Source organism: Cyprinodon variegatus, unplaced genomic scaffold (assembly GCF_000732505.1).
Source record: "Cyprinodon variegatus isolate N-32 unplaced genomic scaffold, C_variegatus-1.0 Scaffold502, whole genome shotgun sequence".
Taxonomy (NCBI): Eukaryota; Metazoa; Chordata; class Actinopteri; order Cyprinodontiformes; family Cyprinodontidae; genus Cyprinodon; species Cyprinodon variegatus.
The window spans coordinates 563,754-571,788 of NW_015150955.1; the positions used below are offsets into that span (position 1 = coordinate 563,754).

General features: G+C 36.7%; 1 protein-coding gene across 1 annotated transcript in view; it reads right to left on the reverse strand.

The window, feature by feature from the left end:
* The window catches only part of afap1l2 (actin filament associated protein 1 like 2), a 66,413-nt gene that overhangs the window by 42,967 nt on the left and 15,411 nt on the right, over nt 1–8,035 (reverse strand). The window lies entirely within an intron of this gene.

Here is an 8,035-nt window from a genome sequence, read left to right on the forward strand (position 1 = left end):
TTATCATAGAGTGAAAAATATCTTACAACATTAAGCTGAAAAAAAGTTGAATAATGATTAATACTTGGATGATCTATTAGATTTTTAGTTTACGATTTTAGTGTTTTAGTCAAAACAAAAAAGCATTTTAATCAGTTTATAATTACATTCACCTTCATGAAATCCCCTCCGTTCCATTTTCTAGAAAAAAACAACCTCCAAAATGATGCTGCAACACTATGAGTATGGCAAAGATTTACAAATTTTTACTTCTGACCCCTAAAACGGCACCAGATTAACTCAAACTTTTCATCAACATCAGTTCTCCATAGTTGTAATAATATTACAAATGCCATCAACAACCAAAATAGTTGGTTTTGTCCATTTTAGGTGATGCTTTTATATCTTTAATCACCAACATAAATGTTTATTGTTTAGTTTACTTTCTTAAGTGGATCTCAAGACCCCATCCTGGTTTATTTCGGACGCTGTCGGAGGTCGCGACCCCAACTTTGGGATTTATTGGTTTATGGTCTTTTTTGGTGAATTGCAATGATTTCTTTGAATCTGAGGTTTCCTTTTTGTAACTTAAATTCAAAGAGGCCTGGATACTTGCTATTGTTTCTCTTGAAGGATTCTATGCAATGCACCCTAAGAGCAGACCTATGGAGACCCCAGGTTACTCTAGTCACATGAAGAAAATGAAGAGCTGTTATTAGAAAGCTGCTTTAGTTTTTCTCTTATCCGATTGGTAGTTTCCCTAAAACTAAAACACTGTGCGATTTCTTTCCCTTTTCAGGGTCGATTCTCCAGTCGTGCGATAATTTTTTGAAACGGGTTGAGTTTCAGCCTCATCGTGGGTCCTGCGTCGTGTAGTATACAGTTCATAACACTAGTTATCTATATATTATATTCATCTATTAGTAAGATTCTGTTTATAATGGTATTCATCTCTATACTTATTCAGTAGAAACCCATGTCGTGTACTTTTGGTACCATTATTTATCCTGCACTTGCTGCTATTGCACTTCCGGTTAGACCTAAACTGCATTTCGTTGCCCTGTACCTGTACTTGTGTAATGACAATAAAGTTGAATCTAATCTAATACAAGGGGTAACGAGGGTAACCTTGAATGGTGAGGTCGAGAGAAAATCAAAAATGTTTTGAAATTCAGTCGGCCCCTTGAGGTATTCGCGGGCAAATCCTGTTGTTGAAGCAGAGCTACGAGCCGATTTACCAGAACCTAGAGCACTGCGCATGTACAAACAAGGGAGTTCTTCTTCCAGATGGACGAGTCAGCCCTGCACCATCACTCTGCGCTCAGTTCAACGTGTGGTTTTTGGATGTGCAGGGTGAGCAAGTAGATTGCATCAGAGCGTCGGTCAGCACAGTGTAACAACATGCATCGTGAGCTGTGAACTTTTAAACTCTGCAATTTAATCGTACAGTTTGAGCTGTAGCCGAGTACTGCGATTGAAAATATTGTACAGTGTATGACTGGCTTAACCAGTTTCCATTTGTCTTTAAGAGCTCAATTTTCAATTATTATAGAATGGTTTGACTGTGTCAGATAGCTTATTTTTTATATGCACTAGTAATTTCCCTTCTCCTGACTGATAATTTTGTAGAGATAATTAATTAGATTTTTTGTGATCTCTCTGCAACTTGGACTTTTACTAAAAGATGCAAATGTCAGAACAAGAACAGATTAACTTCATTTCAGGTGTAACACATTTACAAGTAGGTAAACTAAAGAAGACTTAAATCTCAGTGTGATAGTGTCAGTGCAACATGTGCTATTCAGTGTTCTCTACAACATATGTAGTGTGGAAATATTTTAGAAATGTATGATCTTAATACAACTCAGAAATTGCTATGTAAAGTGTGGTAATTGCAATAGATTTACTGTATCTCTAGCTGCTAAGTAAAGAAGCTTTACAGAAACAGAAAGAAAAACGACTAACTTCTCCAACTTTGAAAGAACTGACCTTTACATACCCTTTAAAAAAACAAACATCACTTTTACAAAGACAGAGAACTATTTCTGCATCTCTGAATGCTGTTAAGTCAGTCAAATATGTCATTTTAGTGGTTTCTTCCTGCTCAGGCTAATCTCTTGCTAAGCTGACAGTGAGGCTGTGTTTTCATGAACTCTCCCTTTTTCCTAAATTCTTAAACTTCACATCGACAAGGTGATAATTTGGAGAATATGGTAATTATTTTCCCCTGTGAGACCTTTGAAGCTTTAACAAGTAACATTGGTTTGAATGAATCTTACTCAATCTAAATGGAGATTAACATGAAAAAAGTAAATGTATGTAAATAAAATATTGTAAAGTATTTAAAACATAGCAAAGTTGGTAAAATTCTTCTAAAGGTTTTTTTTTATGTGCAATTCAATGATTTTCCAGGCGGCATAGGTCCACCGGACATGGATCTAAACATTTTTCCTGTCTCTCCTCCTTGTGTGTTTGCAGAGATTGACTCAGATGGCCTTTTGCATCCGAGGACCCTGGGAAACTGAGTCAGCTGACAGAACAGGGAGGTCTGCTGTCCATCCCTCTTTTCTGAGCTTAGGTTTGGCCAGATGCCCTTATGCATAGACTGTTCAACTCTGCAGAGAGACCAAAATAAATGAGAGACCAAGTCTGCCAGAATTCAGAACTACTCACTGAAATCCACAGTAAAACTTAGCAAGTGGGAGTTAATTACAGTAGGATGAACAATTATGTGAGACACTATTTTGCAGGTTTTCCCACCTGCAAACCATGTAAAGTATATCTTTACATATAGGTACTGAAACTTTTATTAAAAGGTATAGTGGAGGATTTTGTGAATTTTTTAAAAGACCTGCCCTCTCCACTTCAGAAAAATAATACACATGCACAACATGTACCCGCTACCCAGAGGGAACCCCTATTATACACGTACAAGAGCGTGCACAAGCCCATTTCTCCTCGTGCACGCTTTGTTTAAAAGTTGCTGTTTGCATCGCTCATACAAGCTTACTTTCCAAAAGGAGATTTTTTAATTTTTCCACTATGTCAGACTCACCACCAGTAAGTGAAAATGCGGATGAGCGTGTAGGATGGCCTTATGTAGACATATCACCAAAATGATTGACAATTAGGAGGACCACTTATTTAACCCAGAAAAGAACATCTGCACTATACCTTCAATAGGATCTAAAGCTAAAATCCAGAAGATGTATTTGAAATACAATAATTGATAAATGGTAAAATTTTGAATGGTGAAATTAATTGCATGACACAAGTATTTATCTCAGGCTGCTTAGTGTCGCAGTGGATAGCACTGCTGCCTTGCAGCAAGAAGGTTCCGGGTTTGATTCCTGGCACGGGGTCTTTCTGCATGGAGTTTGCATGCGTGGTTTCTCTCTGGGTACTCTGGCTTCCTCCCACAGTTCAAAAAAACATGACTGTTATATTAATTGGCTTCTCTAGACTCTCCTTAGGTGTGAATGTTTGTGGATGGGAAATAAATCCTTAAATTTGGTGCAGAAACCTTTGCTTGCATTTACAGATATCGGATGTTTCCTGTAGTTTTTGAGCAGGTTTGCGCACAGAGCAGCAGGGATTTTAGAGCGCTCCTACAACAGATCCTTTCCAGACCCTTCAGGCTTTAGGGCGGTAGCTCGGCAATACGGACCTTCAGAAAATCTTCTATTGCATTCAAGTATAAACAAATTAATATCAAATTTTACTTTACACAAACAAAAATGATATGCAAGTATTGTAAAAAAAAAAAAAAAAAAAAAAAAAAAAAAAGCTGCTCCAGCTCGACGTATTATTTAAACATAAAACATGTCGGGGGACGTTTTGCAGCTATGGCTGCCAGTGGTACCATGAGCACACTTCACCACGTGTGCAATAAAGCAAGTACTGAATTTTGTACCTTTAGCACAGTGATTGGAAACCTTAAACCTCATCTTGTAAGGCTACCTCATTTGTCGACCCAAACAGCAGATTTTAATCAATGGGTCACTATACAGAACTCCATAGGCTGTGCAGGAGCAGGGCTGCATGGAAAACTTAATGTACTGCGGCCCTTCAGGACCGTTGTTCCCACGACTGTTTTTGCAGATATGAGATTAAAATGCAATTAATTAATTGATTAATTATAAATACTGTAATTAATTAGATACATTTCTTAATTGCCTGATGGTCCTAAAAAATAAAAAACACTATACTAGCTTTCTAGAAATGATGAGCTACAGTAAAACATACTCTTATTGTATTTTTAAATACAGTTAACCATGGCAAAGCAGAATTTGTCTCCTGTGCTACTGTGGTTGTACTTCCTCATTTGGTTTATTATTTTTTTGGTTACTTAAAATATTCATGCTTACTTGCTTGGAGGATGACCTGGCAGGTTCATGAAGTCCATATAATTTTGATACAGAACCATTCAGTAAGAAATTACCCATAATTTACATTCAACCAAAATTAAACCCTGCTTATTTTTTTTTTTAAGAAAAAAAAATTCCTCTTATTTTCAACATTTTACCCTAGGTTTGAAGTAAAATATTTTCTGCAATATTAGGTGAAGGACGATATAGTCTGTTTCAAATAAAGTGGGGCTCATCACTTTAATCAGGCTGGAACCCTGAAAGAGACGAGACTAAACTCTTTACCCTCTAGCCAACACTAATGGGCACATCATATTAATGTCATCCTAGTAGCCAGATAACATAACAACTGATCACTTATTTTTAATGGTTACCGGCTGATGGGCAATGAGGCTAATCCTATGTCTGGGGAGAAACACGATGAGAAGAAAACAAACCTTTTTTTCTTTTTAAACCATGATCACTGTCAGATGAGGGATAGTTTTATTCACTTAGAAAACCGTCTTCTGGTTAATCTAAGCTAAATTGAATGAGAACACTGGGTTGGTTCATAAAGTAGAAATAGTTACTATTGGCAATTGTCATCAATCTGGTGTCCTGATCAAGGCATTTTCAAATGTTTAGCCTCTCCAGCTAAACTTGTTGATTTAAACTGCACAGCCATTTATTTTCAATCACAGCCTTGTTTGTTATTATGTATTAAAAGGCACTCAATATTACATAACTGATCAAACAAATGTAGTTTTTTGCCAATGATAGACATATATTTAATCAATCATAGTATTGGCTGTTGCAGTTGTCAGTATGCGACCTTACCTATTTTGCAGCATGCTACTAAACACTGCAAGAACCTTAAGAGACATCCCCGAAAATCAAAGTAACAGTGAAAGCTGCTGAAATACCACTTGATAAACTTTATGATAGTTAAGTCAAAGTACAATTAGAACATAGAAGAAGAGTCTTTCCTGCAACATAACTGGATCCCCAATAATTTATTATAGATTGCAGTTGCTTCTCATGATTTGGATGCATAGAAAATTTTATTTATAGGGATTTATATCTACTTTTGTCACAGAACTATAGTGTTGTCAACAAAAGTAGATTTTCCATTGTTCTGAATATCAGTGGTGGGTAGGGCTGAAAAATTATTTTAATAAACGTCAACTAATTTAGTAATCCATTAAACGTTTACTGGAGTATAGAGACTCTAAGACATGCTTAGCTGACAGAGCAACCCATTCAGAGCAGCAATTATACAAAGCTTGTAAAACAAATATAAAACGTTTTGCAACTGAGATTTTAAAAACAATTTCGTCCATTAATATGCTCTAACCAGAACTCCTTCAGTGGGAGTTTTAGTTTCACCTGGTTTAATTTCGTAACAAATCTTCATTAAGAAACCCTTTGCTATCCGATTATTAATCGATTAATTGAAAAAAATAAATCGACAGAATAATCGATTTGCAAAATAATGGTGAGTTGCAACCCTAGTGGTGGGTATATTAATTTAAGCGCAATTTCATAAATAAAGACCATGATGAAATTCAGCTTGCTTAGCAACAATGCTCAGGTAGGCTTTGGTGTTTTAACAATGCGAAGTTGGTACTAAGGGACCCAAGGTGGCCCCAGAGATTACTCCAGACCATCACTGCATGCTGCCACCGATTGTCTGAGACGCCAGGATTGATTCATGCTTTGAATGTAAAACTGCAAAATCAAGTTTCTTTAATGCTTTCCCTAATCTGCTTCAAATTTTAGAATGTTGTGCATTCAGAGATGGTTCTCTGCATAAGCTGGTTGTGATAAAGGATTATTTGTGCAACTTTTGCATTGCTGTCATTTTCAACCATTCTCCTCTGTCCCTTCAAGGCTTTCTTGTACATATGATTGCTGCTCCTCAATATACATGTTCTCTTTAGATCACATACTCTACAAGTCCTAAATAGTTGCTTATAAAACTTGAAAATTCTAAACCTTGATTCACAGTTTTTTTACTACATGCAAATGCTTTAGTGCAGGCAATTGGACATGTGCGCCTACAGAAGTAGCTATAGACTATCTGTGCAGATTGCTTATCAGAGCTGTATATAAAAACAAATAAAGCTTCTCAGAGAGTCTCGTTAGTTCAGAAATAGCAATTGCAAAAGACTTGAGTTTTTTCCAACATTCCTTAAATTTGACCATCAGCTGAACAAGGAATGTTTTGTCAGGATTTTGGCTCCATATCCAGTTCTGAGAGGCTTGAGGTTCTCAATCAAATAACAAAGTAGACATGGCATCTTATTTTGGAAAGGAGGCTTCCTAACTAAATAGGATCACAAGTATACTTCTGTAAGCTTATGTAAAACTAATTTGAGGTAAATATAATATCGTAGAGTCCAATTAGACTGCATCTGTTCTAGATTTGGGAAACATCTTAAAAAGCACAGAAAAATTATGTTTTGTTTGTTTGCTTGTTTAAAATATTCTATTAAGTTCCCTAAACAATAGAATTTATCTAAAATATTTTAATTTACCATGTTTCCCTTTCCTCTATTATTTAACTTTTCACAATTACAAAACAGAAACTATGGTTACTATAGAGTTTAGGTCATACATCATATTTAATCAATATTACTCTTTTCAGACCAACTATTTACATTCAGATACTGCTTTACTTCCCAGAAAATACTATTTATGATCCTGTATCATCAGCAAAAAAGATATTGGGATAGGGTTAAAAATGGGTAATTCTATTATACTGCTTCAATTCAATGATGCAAGAAAAGCAGCTGAGATGTAAGATTTCCAGCATGGAGCAGCTGGTTGAGGTCTGTTTGGGACACTTCCTTGACTCTGAATCACTGTCATATTTTGGGATGTGGTGCAGATGTTGGAACCAGTTTTAAATGGCCTTGTGCTGCTTTTTTTGCATCGAAATGCTGCATAACCCATCCATAAAATGTTCTGCTTGCACTTCCCAAGCATTTTATTGATGAATCCATTGTCAAACTTCTCCTTCTTACCCAGAAAAGTTACAAAACTGTTTCTCTTTAAATATCTCATGACAAAGTCATGCCAAGCATGAGACATTCTACATAATTTGATGTTACTGCAAAAATCCGAGCAGTAGGGTTTCATTAGCCGCTCCATACCCGACTTTCCCAAAACATTTGAATTTCATTTAAGTAAGTAAGAACATTGATGTAAATAGTATTTGTTTTACTTGCATATTAAAACTTTTTTAAACAGTTGGACCTACCAATATAATGCATAATAAATTGCACACAGATTCACAGCTTCAATGATTTCATCTTGCAGGAAATGTTGACACTCCAGCAAAATGAGGTCTAACATTGTCCTGCATTGTGAGGAACCCAGGACAAACCCCACCAGCATATGGTCTCACAAGGACTCCAAGGATCTCATCTCGGTACCTAATGGCAGTCATGCTAACCCTGGCGAGCACATGGAGGGCTGCGTGACCCTCCAAATAAATGCCACCAGCAGATCGCTCTCCAAGATATCTCCAGATTCTGTCACATCTGCCACATGTGCTCAGTGTGAACCTGCTTTCATCTGCAAAGAGAACAGGGCACCAGTGGCGAATTTGCGAATCGTGGTGTTCTCTGGGAAATGCTAAGCATCCTGCACAGTGTCAGGGCACAACCCCCATCCGTGGACGTTGGGTCTTCATATCATCCTCATGG